A 19,618-nucleotide genomic window follows, 5' to 3' on the forward strand; every position below is an offset into this window, starting at 1 on the left:
TTTAGGGAAACAATGGACTCGAAGCTCTCAGAATTTGACATACTGCTCAGGGTTCAATTTTAGGGAAATAATTGACTCAAAGCTCTCAGAATTTCCTTACTGATCAGGGTTTGATTTTAGGGAAACAATTGACTCGAAGCTCTCAGAATTTGACATACTTGATCAGGGTTTAATTTTAGGGAAATAATTGACTCAAAGCTCTCAGAAGTTGCTTTACTGATCAGGGTTTATTTTAGGGAAATAATTGACTCAAGGCTCTCAGAATTTGGCATACTGATCAGGGTTTATTTTAGGGAAATAATTGACTCGAAGCTCTCAGAATTTGCTTTACTGATCAGGGTTTATTTTAGGGAAATAATTGAATCATAACTCTTAGAATTTACGTAACTGATCATGGTATATTGTCTGAGAGTTAGCGTTAAAATTTGAGCTTAGTTTTATTTCGTATACAAAATATATAAGTAAATAATTATAGGCATGAAAAGGAAACTGAAGACTTGATTGGTTATTACTAAAGTCCAAATGAGTGACATGGACGGACTTGAGTCTGTCGATATCACCAATTTGGACTTGGGTGTAACTCCTATCAAAGTCTTTCATTCCTCATTTCGTAGCTATGGTCATGACGTGTCAGTGAATTCAACGGAGAAAGAAGGGATATTTTGTCTAGTCTCTAGTAAAGTTTCATCTGTCAGGAACTATTTCATGTAAAACATGTTCATAATATACGGCAATACTAATTCAGATTTTATTATTCACAGGAATGCGCTTCGATAGCAGAGTGCGCTCCAGTCCTTTGACCCATCAAGAGGAGAGCGCCAGTCCTGCGAGCCATCAAGAGGAGAGCGTCAGTCCTGCGAGCCATCAAGAGGAGACCACCAGTCCTGCGAGCCATCAAGAGGAGCACCACTCCCACCCCCATATAAAAAACCCCTCAGCTGGTAATCCAGGGCTTATCTAAGCAGTTTCTGGACACACTTCGTAAACATTTCAATATATAAAAAAAATTATGAATTTTAATTTTTTTTTTCTTTTTTTTGTTGCTTGGGCGGTTTTCTGGCAGTGAAGTTTTCCCACTATGTATAAATGTTCAAGTCTTGCTTTTAATTTTGCCTGTCAACTTTCTTTCCTTTAAAAGTCATAATTTTTTTGCCTGTCAACTTTGTATTTCCGTGTTTGAAGTGTTGCCTTGAATAATTTACTTATCCTAAACCTTTTGGCTTTATTCAAATTTTTGCCTTTATTCAATTTTGCCAGAACTTTTGTATTCTCATGTTCGTCTTTTTTCAATGTGGAAAACAAAAACATGTCTCATTTCAAAACCACAAATTACACAAAAAAGAGGTGTATTCAAAGAATAAAAGTATTGATTCACAGATTTATTTTATTTGAAGGTTTCTCACAGATACAGCATAGAATGGTGTTTAAGAGTTGAATTAGTATTAAATTTTGGCCTCTTGAGTTGCCTTTAGCTATTTTGTTTTTGAATTTTTAAAGATATTTGCCTTTTAGTACCAGGGAGGAATGCGCGACCAGGGTCCCCCCTCACTAGTGGTGGTCTGGGGCTGCTTCCAGATTCTTCCAGTACCGGCCGGAGGAGAGGCGATGCGTTGTATCCCAAGCTGCTACTGGGGGCACCAGGACTCTAAACCCTTCTGAAAAGTTATACATATAATTGAAACATAGAAAATGGGAATGACCTATAGCCAAATGGACTGGAATACTTATGCGTATGAAAAGAATATAGGAAAAAATGCAAGAATGCCAAGTAGCCTGGAAAAGTTATCAATACATACAAGAAACTTACAAGGTGGGAATCATATGTGAAAATTAGCCAAATGGACTGGAAAAGTTATACATGCATATACTTGGAGCATATAAAATGAGATTCATAATTATTAGCCAAATGAAACTGATAAATTACTTATTGATAAACAAATCCTGATAGGGACACGAAATTTTAGATCAATTGAATTATATATAGGATATGTTTCTAGGAAAGATGATGTAATTAATTGCCAAGGTAAAAAATTCATTGAGCAGTATAGGAATAAAATGATATCCAAATATGACAAAATAATTAAATAACGAGACAACCAGCCTATTACACATGAATGTGATGAATAGAATATAGAAAAATCCATGATTTATGTGAAAAAGGTTTATGGTGTGACTGAACGCCGCTGTGCAAAATATGGTTCTGGAAATAGTAACAATTTTACTGCATTTAGAATGGAATATAAATTGTCAATTGAAAATTCTATACGATTGTCAAACTACAGTCTATAATGGAAAAAGAAAGGTCTTTTATAGTATCACAAGTGAGATACAGTATATGTATTTACGCGGTTTAGTGTACAATACAGACTGGGGAAATACTTATATTTATTAGTGTTGATATTATATTTAATCTAATTTTCAAATACAAACAAATATATTTGGGTCCCTATATCCTAAAAGCAATGTAATGAAAGCAGTCTTTATCATTAACTACCAGAACCCTACTCTGAGAAGACACAGAGGAACAGAACCCTTTTAATATTATTATTATAGTTATTATTATTATCATTATTATTATCATCATTACTTGCTAAGCTACAACCCTAGCAGGATGCTATAAGCCCAAGGGCTCCAGCACAGAAAATAGCCCGGTGACGAAAGGAAACAAGAAAAAAATAAAATATCTTAAGAACAGTAACATTAAAACAAATATCTCGTATAAAAGGAAGAGAAATAAGATAGAATAGTGTGCCAGAGTGTACTTATATTTAGGGTGAAGTCGGTGGTAAATGTTTCTGAAGGATTTAAGATTATTATTAGTTATATCTAGAACTGTGTCAATTTCTATTTCCTACAAAAATGGACGAAGTAATGTTGAAGTTGCCTGCAATGCAGAGATGGTGCCTGGAAATGAAACGACGGAAGAATACTAATCGGATGATGCTGTGAATATTGAAGGTGAATACGGAAGGTGAATTAGAGTATTAATATATTTGTAGGAGATCGACCTCTGCAAACAGGTGATTGAAAAGGGAAAGGTTGAATGTTGGTCATGTGAGAAACTTAAATCTGAAGGAACATCTGTTTCAAAGTAACTTTGGTCAGAATGGTTGTGATTGAAAAACGAAATGTTGAATGTTGGTCATATGAGAAACTTAAATCTGAAGGAACATCTGTTTCAAAGTAACTTAGGTCAGAATGGTTGTAATTGAAAAGCGAAATGTTGAATGTTGGTCATGTGAGAAACTTAAATCTGAAGGAACATCTGTTTCAAAGTAACCTTGGTCAGAATGGTTGTGATTGAAAAGCGAAATGTTGAATGTTGGTCATGTGAGAAACTTAAATCTGAAGGAACATCTGTTTCAAAGTAACCTTGGTCAGAATGGTGGTGATTGAAAAGGGAAAGGTTGAATGTTGGTCATGTGAGAAACTTGAATCTGAAGGAACGTCTGTTTCAAAGTAACTTTGGTCAGAATGGTTAAGTTCCTTGCAAGAAAGTGATTTAAAAAAGAGAACTAAAAGAAGTCAGTTGCTTGATTGAAGAGAACAGGCAGAGATAGAACTCCGTCTGTGAATAAATACCTAATGAATGCAGTATGTAAAGGTGATAAGGATCAATCACTGGTGGGAAAATAAGCAATTGAATTTGGTTCATGAGAGATGAATGCAGACATAGGGAAAATTGCAGAAGAATGTTAAGAATAAGTGTGTTATGATTTATGTGGAAGAATGGAATGACAGAAAGGAAAATAAAATAAGGAGACAGATATGCAGTTTGATATTCGTATGTTTGCAGTGAGAACAAAATTCTCCTGTGTGTGTGAGAGAGAGAGAGAGAGAGAGAGAGAGAGAGAGAGAGAGAGAGAGAGAGAGAGAGAGAGAGAGAGAGAGAGAGAGAGAGAGAGAGAGGTTATTAAACTAGGAAGTGTATGAAAACATAATTTAAAGGAAATTCAAGTAGAGTTTAGAATGAAAAAGGAGGCAAGACTGAAAGAAATGTCTGGCATAGCATTACATAGGGAATATTTATATACTTTGTCGTACTGTCTGTATTGAGTTGATTTGTGCAAGGTTAATGAGTGCAAGAAGATAGTTCATTGAATAAAACTCGGTACTATAATGTATAATGCTTATTTTATTCTAGTCCTTATAGCTCTAAGGAAATGTAAAGGAAATTTATTGTTTATAATAAACTAAATAGAAAAGTATATAAATAAAACTAATAGAGCATACAACATAAGGGAAAGGACAACGTGCCAAGGCAACAGATAGATAGGCATTGAGAAGCTAGACTTTAACAAGCTTGCTTCAGTATATCGCTAGGTATAGCAAGAATTATTTGAGGGGAAAATGTTGGAGTCTATTAGTGATAGGCTCTGGGTCACGTGCTGTTAAGGGAGGTCACAAATTGATATTTGAAAGTGTATTGATTGATTTTAGGTTTTCTGGCATCCTGAGATGACAATACTGTATTATTATTATTATTATTATTATTATTATTATTATTATTATTATTATTATTATTACTTGCTAAGCTACAACCATAGTTGGAAAAGCAGGATGCTATAACCCCAGGGGTTCCAACAGGGAAAATAGCCCAGTGAGGAAAGGAAAAAAGGAAAAATTAAATGTTTTAAGAAGAGTAAAAACATTAAAAGAATCATTTCCTATATATCCTAAACTATAAAAAAAGAAAAGAAATATGATAGAATAGTGTACCTGAGTGTACCCTCGGAAAGAGAACTCTAACCCAAGACAGTGGAAGACCATTAAACAGAGGCTATGGCCCTACCAAAGACTAGAGAAAAATTGTTTGATTTTGGAGTTTCCTGCTTCTAGAAGAGCTGCGTACCATAGCTAAAAGGTTTAAAATGTTTAAATAAAATGAAAGCAGATATCAACACTATTTCAGATGAATTTGATAAAAAGACATTGTATAGGAGAACCAATAATTCATGTGAAAGAATGGAGAAACAGAGGTAAGTGTGAACCATTTAGTATTTGTAAGTTCTTGTGTGAGACTAAGAATCTTATGTGAGATTAAACGAAATAGTGAATGAGAAAGTGTATAATATGATTGTGGAAATATAGGGAAATGGAAATTTTTTTTATTGAATTTTGAGTGCAATATAGAAAAAAGAGAAAAGTGTAAAGTAACATTATAGATAAATATCATGTTGATTCCAAAATGAGAGCAGACAATGTAAGGTCTTGTATAATATCACATGAGAGAGATACAGTATTTGTTAATTATGTGGTTTAGTGTACGATACAGACCCAGGTAACACTGAAATTTAGTAGAGAGGTAGCATTAGTAATACGTCAATTTGCAAGAGCATGAAAAATATTTGTGTATGAGTTATATGCCGTTTAATTAGCAACGCTGGATAGAGTATATAGTGCTTGATAAAGGTCCCTATATTTTGAAAGTAATGCAAAAAAAAGGCAGCCCTGATAATGAGTTAAGATACTTATTAAATTAGCATGTCGAGCAATTAGATGGACAGACTCCCTTATACATATTTAGAGTGAAGACAATGGTAAGTGTTTCGAAAGTATGAGAAAAATACTAGAAGTTTATCAAGAACTGGGTTAATTACCTTTTATCTCAAAAGAGTTCTCTTGCTTGAGGGTACACTCTGGCACACTATTTCTTTTCCTCTTGTTTTGTTATTTTTCATAGTTTATATAGAAAATATCTATTTTAATGTTGTTACTGTTCTTGAAAGATTTTATTGTCCCTTGTTTCCTTTCCTCACTGAGCTATTTTCTCTGTTGGGCCCACAAGGGTTTATAGCATCCTGCTTTTCCAACTAGGGTTGAAGCTTAGCAATTAATAATAATAATAATAATAGTAATAGTAATAATAATAATAATAATAATAATAATAATAATAATAATAATAATAATAATTGCCATAGTACCAATATTGAGATAGGCTGCAAGTGTGAGATACTACACATGAAGAAAACGGTGATGTAAAGTACATTTGGATGGTAAAAAATGGATTTATTCCTATAAGCATTGCAAGAAAGAGATGGCAGAATTACTGCACTTGTAACAAATAGATTGTAAAATAGTTTCTTGATAGGCACTGGTGCAGAGATTTCATGGGGCTACCATAGCTAGAGAATGTGTCAAGTGGTCAAAGAACTGGACAGACATATTTCACTTTAGGGAGAAAGGAAGTGGACATTGAACAATGTGAATACACGTGAATAAATGAGAGTAAGTGTTTCAATGTCTAATGTTTGAAGTAGGAGAGAAAGTTCAGATAATAATTTACAAAGACTGGCTGAGTGTTGGTAAAGAAAAAATAAATTCTGAAACACCATATATTGGGTCAAGTTCCTCTTACTTGAGGATACACTCGGGCACTATACTCTATCTAATTTCTCTTTCTCTTGTTTTGTTTTGTTAAAATTTTTATAGTTTATATTGGAAATATTTATTTTATTGTTGTTACTGTTCTTAAAGTATTTTATTTTTCCCTGTTTCCTCTCCTAACTGGGCTATTTTCCCTGTTGGGGCCTCTGGGCTTATCGCATCCTGCTTTTCCAACTAGGGTTGTAGGTTAGCGAGGAGTAATACTACTACTACTCCTACTACTACTACTAATAATAATAATAATAGAATGTGATCTCGTAAACAAAACAGTGTAGGCAGTTGGGTAAAAGAAGAAACAGCCAATGAATGGAAGAACTTTCCTTGGGAATAAATACTTGATAATGGACGTAATCGATAAACGCAAGAAAAGTAGACCGCCATACAATTGCAGATGAGTTGAGAAATAAGAGGTCGAATGTTTCAGGAGGATGATTGGAATGACAGACATAATAACATTAAGAGTATTATATTTGAGCTTGCAGTGAGGGCAAGATTCGTCCATGCTGAGAGAGAGAGAGAGAGAGAGAGAGAGAGAGAGAGAGAGAGAGAGAGAGAGAGAGAGAGAGAGAGAGAGAGAGAGAGAGAGAGAGAGAGAGACATGCAAATAATGTACGGTATGTGGTAGATGAAGAAACATCGGATGAAGTGTGGAATAAATTCTGAAACATTGTCAAGTAGAGTTTAGAATGGAAGATAAACTAACCCTATCTACTCGAGATACACCAGCCATACTCCTTAGACATTTCATCTCAAAAACACATTCAATTTCTGTCTCTCCGTCACTTTCATTGCCCACAACTCCGATCCATACATCACAGTTGGTACAATGACTTTCTAACACAGAACTCTCTTTACATTCATGCCCAACCCTCTATTTTTTACTACTCCCCTAACTGGCCCAAACACTTTGCATCCTTCATTCATTCTCTGACGTACATCTGCTTCCACTCTACTATTTGCTGCAACAACAGACCCCAAGTACTTAAACTGATCCACCTCCTCAAGTAACTCTCCATTCAACATGACATTCAACTTCGCACCACCTTCCCTTCTCGTACATTTCATAACCTTCCTCTTACCCACATTAACTCTCAACTTCCTTCTCTCACACACTCTTCTAAATTCTGTCACTAATCGGCCAAGCTTCTCTTCCTCGTCTGCAACCAGTACAGTATCATTCGCAAACAACAACTGATTTACCTCCCATTCCTGGTCATTCTCGTCTTTTAGTTTCAATCCTCGTCCAAGCACTCGAGCATTCACCTCTCTCACCACTCCATCAACATACAAGTTAAACAACCACGGCGACATCACACATCCCTTTCTCAGCCCCACTCTTACCGGAAACCAATCGCTCACTTCATTTCCTATCCCAACACATGCTTTACTACCTTTGTAGAAACTTTTCACTGCTTGCAACAACCTTCCACCAACTCCATATAACCTCATCACATTCCACATTGCTTCCCTATCAACTCTATCATATGCTTTCTCCAGATCCATAAACGCAGCATACACCTCCTTTCCTTTTGCTAAATATTTCTCGCATATCTGCCCAACTGTAAAAATCGGATTCATACAACCCCTACCTCTTCTAAAACCACCCTGTACTTCTAAGATTGCATTCTCTGTTTTACCCTTAATCCTATTAATCAGTACTCTACCCTACACTTTTCCCACCACACTCAACAAACTAATAACCCTTGAATTACAACACTCATGCACATCTCCCTTACCCTTATATAGTGGTACAATACACGCACAAACCCAATCTACTGGTACCACTGACAATACAAAACATACATTAAAAAATTTCACCAACCATTCAAGTACAGTCACACCCCCTTCCTTCAACATCTCAGCTCTCACACCATCCATACCAGATGCTTTTCCTACTCTCGTTTCATCTAGTGCTCTCCCCACTTCCTCTCTTGTAATCTCTCTCTCATTCTCGTCTCCCATCACTGGCACCTCAACACCTGCAACAGCAATTATATCTGCCTCTCTATTATCCTCAACATTCAGTAAATTTTCAAAATATTCCGCCCACCCTTTCCTTGCCTCTTCTCCTTTTAACAACCTTCCATTTCCATCTTTCACTGTCTCTTCAATTCTTGAACCAGCCTTCCTTACACCCTTCACTTCTTTCCAAAACTACTACTTATTCTCTTCATATGAATAATCCAATCCCTGACCCCACCTCAAGTCAGCTGCCCTCTTTGCCTCACTTACCTTGCGCTTCACTTCCACATTTTTCTCTCTATATCTTTCATACTTCTCTACACTATTACTCTGCAGCCATTCTTCAAAAGCCCTCTTTTTCTCTTCCACTTTTACCTTCACTCCTTCATTCCACCATTCACTGCCCTTCCTCATGCTGCCTCCAACAAACTTCTTGCAGCACACATCACTTGCAATTCCAACAAAATTTTCTTTTACTAACCTCCACTCCTCCTCTAAATAATAATAATAATAATAATAATAATAATAATAATAATAATAATAATAATAATAATAATAATAATAATAATAATAATAATAATAATAATAATAATAATAATAATAATAATGTAGAAGTGAGAAGGGACAATGTACTAAGGCTAGCAGGTGGTGAGAATTAGGAACGCAGGTCACCAGAAAGATTTTATTTGGATATCGTTACTTTAATCTCATAAGATTTAAAAATGAAACTATTTGAGAAAAATGCCGATTTCTATCAATTATCAGCCCCGTTTAATCTGCTGTTGAGGGAGGTAAGGAGATGTAATTGAAGAGAGAAAGTATCCAAATACCTTACGTATATAGAGATGACAGCCAGAGTATTACTGTAGAATAGTTGTCCCATAAAATATAATACTTTTGAAGGAGTAAATTTATTGGTAGGATGCTCAATTGATTATAGTTGAAATAAAATGAAAGCAGATATTAAGACTATTATGGATAAATGTGATTAAAAATGTATTTATTGGAGAATGAATAATTCCTGCAAAAGAATGGACAAACAAGAAAAGTATCAACCAGTTAGTATTTGTAAGTTTCTATTTTGGGAACAAGAATTTTCTGTGAGATTGAATAAAAGAATGAAGGAAAATGTGTAGAAACATGAATGTGTAAATAGAAGAATTACTGCCAGTTACTGCAACGTTTAGAACGCTTCCATAAGACTGAAATTACTGCCAGATCTTTGCTAAAACAGCTTCTATAATGTTTAAAAAGTTTCCTGAATGAGATGTAACTGAATTTGGAATGCAATATAAAAAGAAAGAAAATTAGAAATGAAAGATTCCAGATGAATAGAATACAAATTAGTCTAAAATGCAAAACGAAATGAGACAAAGTAAGGTCTTGTTTGATATCACATGGAAGAAACATTACCCTATTTATGTGGTCCAGTGTGAAATACAGACAGAGGTAATAGATTCATTTGCAAGGGCATAAAATATGTTCGTGTTTGAGTTATACACAGTTCGATTAATAACGTTGGATAGTGTATATAGTGCTTGATCAGGGTCCCTATATCTTAAAGGTAATGCAACAAAGACAGTCATGATAATGAGTTAAATACTGGAATGATACCTCGAGAAGACACTTATTAAAGTAGTAAGGCAAGCGATTAGATGGACAGAGTCTTTTGTATATTATTACTATTATTATTATTTTCTGAGCTACAACCCTAGTTGGTTGGGAAAATAGGATGCTATAAGCCCAAGGGCTCCAACCAGGAAAATAACCCAGTGAGGGAAGGAAACAATGAACAAATATTCTAAGAACAGCAACAACACCAAAATAAATATTTCCTATATAAACTATAAAACTTTTAACAAAACAAGAGGAAGAGAAATTAGAGAGAATAGTGTGCCCGAGTGTACCCTCAAGACAGTGGTAGGTGTTTGAGAAGACACACAATACCACTATTTGTAGGAATTAGATGGACAGACTACTTAACATATATCTAGGGTGAAGACAGTGGTAGGTGTTTGAGAAGTATATGAGAAAAATCTTAGATGCCTTTCAAGGATAAACCCTATATCTTTTACTGTTTATCTCAATAATGGAAGGAGAAGCATAGAAATGTTGAAGTGAAGGAGAAAAATGTAGAGATGAATGTGCTAAACATAAGCAAAACAGGTCCTATGATGACTGGAAAGGAAGGATATCAGATAGAAGATAGGAGAGCTGCTTAAAGGATGCTGTGAGTAATGGGTAGAAACGAATTCAGGAGATGCTAAGGATCATAAAATGAGTAAAAGCATATGATGCTGTCCTTTTAGGTGTTAATTATTTTTGTTGTAATTGTGAAAAAACAAGAGAGAATACTAAATGTTTAAATGATCTTTGAGATAAGGCAATACGGGTGTTCTCAATATATCAACCTTAATCTGGGACACCAGGACGTGAACAGGAAAACCTTTCAGAAAGGTTACCAGGATCAGTAATGGGCAAGACGAATGAACTTGATTAGAAGACGAGATAAAGAAGCCTACAACTAAATGAAATTTCCTCTTGTTAGGGGTAGAAGAGACTCTTTAGCTATGGCAAGCAGCTCTTCTATGACGGCACTCCAAAATCAAACCATTGTTCTCTAGTATAAAGTAGTGCCATAGTCTCTGTCCCATGGTCTTCTACTGTCTTGGAGTAGTTCTCTTGCTTGAGGGTAAAAAGGGTACACTCGAGCACACTATGCTATCTTATTTTTATTCCTCCTTTTTTGTTAAACTTTTTATAGTTTATATAGGAGATATTTATTTTAATGATGTTACTCCTGAAATATTTTATTTTCCCTTTTTCCTCTCCTCACTGGGCTATTTTTCCTGTTGGGCCCCCCTGTGCTTATAGCATCCTGATTTTCCAACTAGGGTTGTAGCTTAGCAGGAAGTAATAATAATAATAATAATAATAATAATAATAATAATAATAATAATAATAATAATAATAATAATAATAATAATAATAATAATAATAGTGTAACAGGAGATAATTGAAAACTCAAAAGAATGGAGACGTTCAACAGATTGGACTCATAGCAATAAGAACAGTCAGCATTAAGATGAGGGTTACCTGGCTGTATCAGTTGGTCCTAAGAGCTGATTTGATAATGATGGATAGAAAACTTGGTAGACACTTTGGATCTGTGTTTATGCCAAAAGGAGAGATTTATTTTAAGGATTTCGATGGAAGGGGTACAGTATGTTATTGTTTGAGAGTGGGCTGAATAGACAAGAGATTTCACGAGTGACTAGTTTGCTGTTTGCTATTACAGAAGGGCAATTGAATCGAGAAAATTATTATTGCAATAGATAGATAGATAGATATAGATATATGCTGCAGTATATAAACTTTTCAAGAGATTGTTGTTGGCTGTGTAAGAATATAGTTCAGTTGTGTGTGAATTATCGATTGTTAAACCCTGCTGCGTATCATTGTTAACAGTCTGAAAGAAAGTGAGCAAGTTGTGCATGTTTGGTCCTTGAATTGTGTTCATTATAATAGGGTTGTTGATAGGAACTTATGATAGTAGAGCAAGATGGCTGTATATGAGAATGTAAGGAAGAGAATGTTGAATAAAAAAAATGGATTTTATTCCTGCAATCATTAAAAGGAAATGGTAGAATGACTGCACTAGTTCAAATAAATTGTGAAATGTTGCTTTGATAGATACAGTTGCAAAGATTTCCTCGAACTATGTCTGATAGATATATTGGTAGAATGGTCTATTCAGAGAAAATGCTAAGTGTAATAATGCCCTAAAATGAATAGGGAATATTTCAGTTTAATAAGTATACTTAGAAAAAACTTCAAGTATATTAATGCTTAGAACTAGACAGGCTAATATTTCTGCTTAGGAAGAAGGGATGTTGGCAGTAAACCTAAGAATAGGGAAGTATAGAGGAAAGTGAATATGAGTTTATATTGTGTGTGTTCTGAAAAAAGGATGAAAATGTAATTATGTTCAAATGTGTTGTTATTGACTGGAATATAGACTTTAAAATAGATTTATAAAAGTAACTAGTTGTGTAAAACAAGAGAATATTCTGAGAATAATTATCATTATTATTATTATTATTATTATTATTATTATTATTATTATTATTATTATTATTATTATTATTATTATTATTAGCCAAGCTACAGCCCTAGTTGGAAAAGTAAGATGATATAAGCCCAAGGGCTCCAACAGGGAAAAATAGCCCAGTGAGGAAAGGAAATAAGGAAATAAACTATGAGAAAAAATTAACAAAATATTTTTAAAACAGTAACAAAATCAAAACAGATGTGACAAATATAAACTATTAAAAGACTTATGCCACCATTAAAATAAAATTATATAAGAATAGGCAGAAACAGAAATGGATACTGAATAGTTGATGGATAATCATTGTAAATGTATAGAGCAATTCTAGTGGTGACTGAATAGAAAGCTAAACTATAACTATGGCAGTGGCTGTCTAGGTAATGCTAAGGTGTGAAGAGTCAGCTTAAGACTATGTACAAATATTAATAGATGGTATCACTAATCAAAGTAAGGGATTTCAAACCAAAAACCTATTGAAAGGAGCCATTTGGGGAAGATGCAAGTGGATGACCCTGTGAGGGTAGAAGGTCAGGTTTTGGATATTAAGATAAAGAATGCGAACGTAGTAAAATCATGGAACCTAAAACTTTGAAAAGCAAAAGTACAAATATACCTGGGGAGCACAGATCCCATGTAGTGTTGTTAAAGTTTGGTGTCATTCTTCATAAACTAGAGTCCCTATAGAATGCCCTTTGCTTAGCCAGGTTTACAGGAATTTAGAAGGATTTGTACGCAGAGGTAGTTTCAAGGTGACCATTAAGCTAATTTTTGTCAGTTTTAATCATCATCGTCATCATCTATTCCTATTGATGGCACCAAGAGCAGAAAATGCATTAACCGAGTGGAGAGCTGTAAATAGTAGATTGTTACCAGCAAAGTTCAAATCAAAGCAGTGCAATGTGAATATTACAGTTTGCTATAACCCAACGAATGATTCCCCTGAAGAAAGGAAAAGATGAATACTATGAAGGACTGCAGAGTTTAATAGATGAGATCCCAGACAGAGGTATGAAAATTGTGTTTGGCGACTTCAATGCTAAAGTTAGAAGGAATAATCAAGGGATAGAGAATGTGATGGGTGTCGAGAGTCTTGGCGAAGTTGCAAATGAAAATGGAATACATTTCATAAGTTTCTGTTCAGCAAACAATCTTGTTAGTTTTTATGGTACAAAAATTAGGTGGTCATTTTTTTCCATGAAATTACAATGTGTATTCATGACATTTGAAGCTTTTATGGTAATAATAAATGAAATCTGGAAGAATATACTTCACGGTACTTGCAATATACCACATTAACAGGTGGATATAATTCAGTTTCACAAATTTATTAGTTTAATATTGTGTGTTTTATTTTATCATACTGAATATTTCCTAGTGCATCATACTTGAAAGTACTTTTTCAGAGCATTTATTTGATATACAAGACTTTATTGTACTGTTGATAACATGACAATAAAAAGGGAAATATCACCATACTATGTCATATGACAATAGAGGGATGTTTCCAGCATTGATTTACAGAGAGATTCACCACACACAAAAAAAAAATAGTGATATAATTGCTAGGAAGGAATATCATTGCAAATTTGACATTTCATATATGACTTCATTATCCTAACATAATAATTTAAATAAGATATTGCACAATGTGTCATATGGAAATAGATTTGTATTTTATAAAAATCTTAATAATTAGCTTTATAGCAGAAAATATCGATATTCAGTAATTAGCAAGAACTGATAAATTGCATTTCCTAGCATTTTCCTTATGGATTTTTGAGATATAAAAAAGTCAGTTCTTATCAATATTTGTCAGTATCAACGATCAAGTAGATTACCCTTGAGCAAGATGGTGCTTTCCCTTGACAGTGACAGCTAAGAAAAAGAAATATTCTTGCTGCAGACAATTTCCAACACATCGATATTTGCACATTTCCTTTACTCGGAGTTACATTTTTCTCGTGTAAACTGGAGTCAGCATTTTATTTTATTTTATTTTATTTTATTTTATTTTATTTTTTTTTTTTGCGGAGATTAGCCATTTGATGTTGTCAATAACTTTTGTGTTAAGTCAAGTATGAGGAGTTTTTCATAGTCGTTGCAATAGGAAAACATTTGATATATTTTTTGAAGAACATCCTCTGCTAGTGGAAGCCTGAGCAGTAGTCCTGATTTACACCAGCAACTACATCAAAGATTATTCTGTGCCATCTGATACACAAACTACTAAGGACAGGCAAGACTGTATGGTTCTTGAACAGAAATACAACACTGAAGTGAACCATAGCCATGTATACCTGTGGGATCACGTTGACACTAAAAACTCAAATGAAATGGCTTTCCACAAAACCTATGTTTGCTGAAAATACAGTATTGTTAAGTTGAAGAAAGTGCTTCATATGAACACTAGTATTGAGACACCACCCAAAAATCATGAATTTGGATCGGTTATCGTCACAAGGACTAACAGACCATCACAGAACTGGTCAACCTATTCCAAGAGCTTACAGTAGAAAGATTCGTTTGCATATCAAATAGAGTATGCGTTTCCAAAGAATATCATAGTGATTTGAATCAAGTCAAATTTATTGGAGGAAAAGCCTAAATACTTGCCTCCTTGAAAGTGAAGGTAAACAATTGTGAGAAAGACTTAAGAAAGAAAAGTTAAGTAGTTTTCAGAAACATAACTGCTGGAGAATATGACTGTGCTGAAATTCAAATCCTCCTTATTTGACTGGGGGCAGAATGAGAAAAGGAAACAAAAGTAATATTGGAAAACACTTGCATAAAATGTTTAGATACATTACCTAAGGTAACAATCAATACTTCTGTCATTGTTGATGCCATGTATGCAGCCCACAGGTGGCCTTTCCATCGAAGAAAAAAAAAAAAAAAAAAAAAAAAAAAACGTAGGACAACGCTACAGATACATCCTTCTTCGAGATGTCCCAATGAACATCATATATTCACTCTTGCTCTGCTAAATATGATCAACTTCCCAGTTTAAGTACAATGGAAAAGACAAGGCAAAAAAAAAATCAGTGTTACAGGAGCTAACTTCAGGGATTTTGTGTTGTTTTTTTGAAGAAAAGAAGAGAAGAAGTGAGAGAGACATCACCACCCTTGGACCAACTCGCATGGAAGCTGGTAATCGAACCATCCTCCATACAATTTACAGTGCTGAAGAATTAGGTGCAAATCGTATTGTCATTCCTTTCAATGGCATAGATGTTACCATTCTGGTAATTGTTACTGTGCAATATTAACTTCCTTGACCAATCTATGAGTTTTAACAGATCTTAAGACATTTATCCGTAGCCATGATACATTCATTTAATTAGATAAGGACAATGCAAACTTGTTACTATTCTTTTATGCATTTCCAAATAAAGATGAAGATATTGTTCTACTGACTTGGCAAAAAGAAGTTGTGGCAATGTCTAGGGTAGAGGCTTTTTAATCCCTTGAAATTATTTGCTAAAGATATGCAGTTGCAGTTTATCAGTGCCGAACTGATGCAATCTTGCCTGTCCTTAGTAGTTCATGCATCAAGTGGCACTGAGCTATCATTGGTTGAATTGCCGGGACAAAACACTAATAGCTAAATCCAGACTATTAAAGCCTTCTACAAGCAGAAGATGCTCTTCTACAACATACTCAACATTCTGCTATTGCAACAATCATAAGCAAGTCCTCACGTAAAGAAAACCTAAAATGGTTAACTGTACATCATATGGCTGTTCTCTGCAAAAAAAAATGTCTGCAACACTGACTCCAGTATCACAGCTAATCTGGGAATAAGTTTGAGGTGTACGTGAAAAAATTAGCGTGCGGAGATTTGCGTCTGCAGCAAGAATAAAAATGTTCCTTTTCTTGGCTGTCACTGTCAAAGAAAGACATTAACTTGTTCAAGGGCTGTATACAGACGAAGTTGATTCCTGCTAATAACAAACATTGACTTTTTCATATTTAAAAAAATCGTAAGAAACCGACAATGAAATGCAATTTAAAAGTTCTTACTAATAGTATAAAAAATTCTTTTGTGGTTTGTTGAAGCAAAATATAAAAGTTTCTACAAAACGTGAAGCTTATAACAAATCTTTTGATTTGCCTTACAACACAAATGTGTATATTTCCTCTTCGTTTTCCTGTTATTAAGAGAACAACAAAGTCTTATATAGTAAATCAAATTGATACTTTAAATATGTTCTTCCAAAGGATGTACAAATTATGTAACAGGATGTACTAGTACATTTTATGTACTATTGCTATATAACAGAAATATTACAACAATATTTTCGAAAACAGACTTTATATACACCTGATAATGTAGTCTTTGGCAAGTACCGTAGATACTGAAATGTAATGTAATGGATATTTAAAGAAAATAGAAATAATTCTTCTAGCTTTCATTAGCATTACGATAACAGCTTAAACTTTCATGATTAGACCAAGTATTTTCTTGAAAAACAATGATATCCCTTATCTTCTATTGCTGCAAAACTGGCTTAAATTAGCTTGTGGGTCAGGATTGGATCAAATACTGACTTTTTACAATTGAAATACAAATACAAATACTTTTTGTTTGAGATTCTAAAAATACAAAATACAAATACAAATACTTTTGTTTCGGAAACCAAAAGTACAAATACAAATACAAATACTTTTATTCCTAAATCTAGAAATACAAATACAAATACAAATACTTTTCTTCCTAAATCTAAAAATACAAATAATAATAAATCACTGGTTCAGAAAATACAAATGAAAATATAAGTACTCTTATTTCAGATTTCAAAGCTACTTATGAAAAATCCGCCTGAAAATTTGCAAACTATATAGAATTTTTTCACACAAGTTTATATTTGCATTCTATATATCATAATTGCATTTAATAATCATTAATGCCCGGAAGGTTTCCGGGCCAAGTTTTGCTCGCTCAGGAGTGTAAAAATTACCGGCCTTACTAAAGACTTTCAGATGGTGCCGACGTGGCACAGCACCTAGAATATTTCTTGCAAAAGGGTTCAAAATGCTGAAGCTCTTATTTTCACGCCAGTACCTCAGTGGGTTCACGTCAAAATCCAGAACACCTTCTAGGTACGACTCAAGTTCTGCCTTTACCACTGTAGTGTCGCTTGTTGATGCACACATTTATTTTCACAGCTGGTGGCATGTAGGCAAAAAGACGAGAGCGTTTTGCACTCATGTCCCCCTTGTCTTGATTGGTGCTTATGGTGAGAAAAGGCTCCCTCTCTGGAATTGTGTTCTTCAAAGATGACTGAGTTGACTCTGAAATAATTAGGTCCACAATCTTGGAAATCTTTTCCTTTTTTATTTCCTCACATGGCAGCCATGCCAGCTTAAACCCGGGGTCCATGACAGCTGCGGCAATGACGTCAGTCTTCTCAAGAAACGGATGCAACCTTTTTTTGATAGAAGACTGTAGTGCATTAGCCAAGTTTAAGCAGTAGATTGGTTTACTTTCAATGAATAGTTTGAGGCTGTGCTCAAGGCCAAATACAACTGGTGCAACGCAAGAAAGTGTCACCATATTTTCTAGTTCCACTTGTGATGTCGCCTCTTGGAATGGTTCCAAAACTTTTATCACTTCTTTTAGCATTGCTATTTCCATTCCCTCAATTCTTCTACGGTCTTGCATGATCCTAGGAGACAAATAGCTGAGTTGACACCATTGACATCTTTGAGAATTGGCTTAAGCATATTCAGTAGAGAATTCCATCTAGTAGCATTGGCACCCTGCAGTGAAACCCCAATCTTTTCCAAGAATGGTGCTGCCAGAGTAGATCGACGTACTGTAGCTACAATACTACAGCACTTGTGTATCACAGTTGCAATTGCACTGTTTCTGACACAGGGATCATTGAAGGCATATCGTATGCAGAGTTGTTGTGTGTGTGCAAAGCAACTGGACCGATCCGGTGCACCAGCATCAGCGAGTGTGACAGGGACGGTAGTGCTATCTCTGTCCAACTACCATCATGGTAGTGGGTGGGGCAGGGATGGTTGTACAGGAACGCAACGTGTACTCGTACACGACGTGTAAATGACCCGTCATAGTATCGTAAACCATGGTTGTTGACCTCTCTCTCTCTCTCTCTCTCTCTCTCTCTCTCTCTCTCTCTCTCTCTCTCTCTCTCTCTCTCTCTCTCTCTCTCTCTCTCTCTCTGTCCTCAAATGATTTTGGCTCGAAATATCAAATATAAATACAAATACAAAATACTTTTTTTCTGGGTGCCATGATACAAATACAAATACAAAATAATTTTTCTCTGGATGCTAAAATACAAATATAAATACAAATACATTAAAATTGTATTTAAATATAATTCAAATACAAATACAATTGTATTTGATCCACCCCTGTCGTGGGTCATCTTAAAACTATCCCCATGTAAAAGTCTCTACGAAATTCCCAGAAGCTTGACCAAGCAAAATGCATTCTATAAGGACCCTAGTTTACGAAAAATGACACAAAACTTTGACCGCACAAGATATCCATTCAATGCCCTCTTGCTCCCCTAGTAATATGCAGAGCACAAAGAGAGAGAGAGAGAGAGAGAGAGAGAGAGAGAGAGAGAGAGAGAGAGAGAGAGAGAGAGAGAGAGAAGCAGCAGCAGCATTAAAAAAGAAGGGATTATCCAGACCCTGACATTAGAGGAGATAGGATACTAACACGCACGTGTCAACCAAGGTCCTCGGAAGAAAAAAAGTTATTATTACTTGCTAAGCTACAACCCTAGTTGGAAAAGCAGCATGCCCAGGCGCTCAAACAGGGAAAATAGCACAGTGAGGAAAGCAAACAAGGAAAAATATATTTCGAAAACAATAACATTAAAGTAAACATTTCCTATATAAACTATAAAAACATTAACAAAAGAGGAGGAAGAAAAATAACATAGAAGTGTGTGTCCGATTGTACCCTCAAGCAAGAGAACTCTAACCCAAGACGGTGGAAAGTCATGATACAGAGGCTATGGCACTACCCAAGACTAGGGAATAATGGTTTGATTTTGGAGTGTCCTCTTAGAAGAGCTGCTTACCATAGCTAAAGAGTCTCTTCTACCCTTACCAAAGGTAAGAGCAAAACAATGACTGTTGAACAAATAAATCATATAAGATATTTGGACATATCAT

The sequence above is a fragment of the Palaemon carinicauda genome, chromosome 43 (genome assembly GCF_036898095.1).
Source record: "Palaemon carinicauda isolate YSFRI2023 chromosome 43, ASM3689809v2, whole genome shotgun sequence".
Classification (NCBI taxonomy): Eukaryota; Metazoa; Arthropoda; class Malacostraca; order Decapoda; family Palaemonidae; genus Palaemon; species Palaemon carinicauda.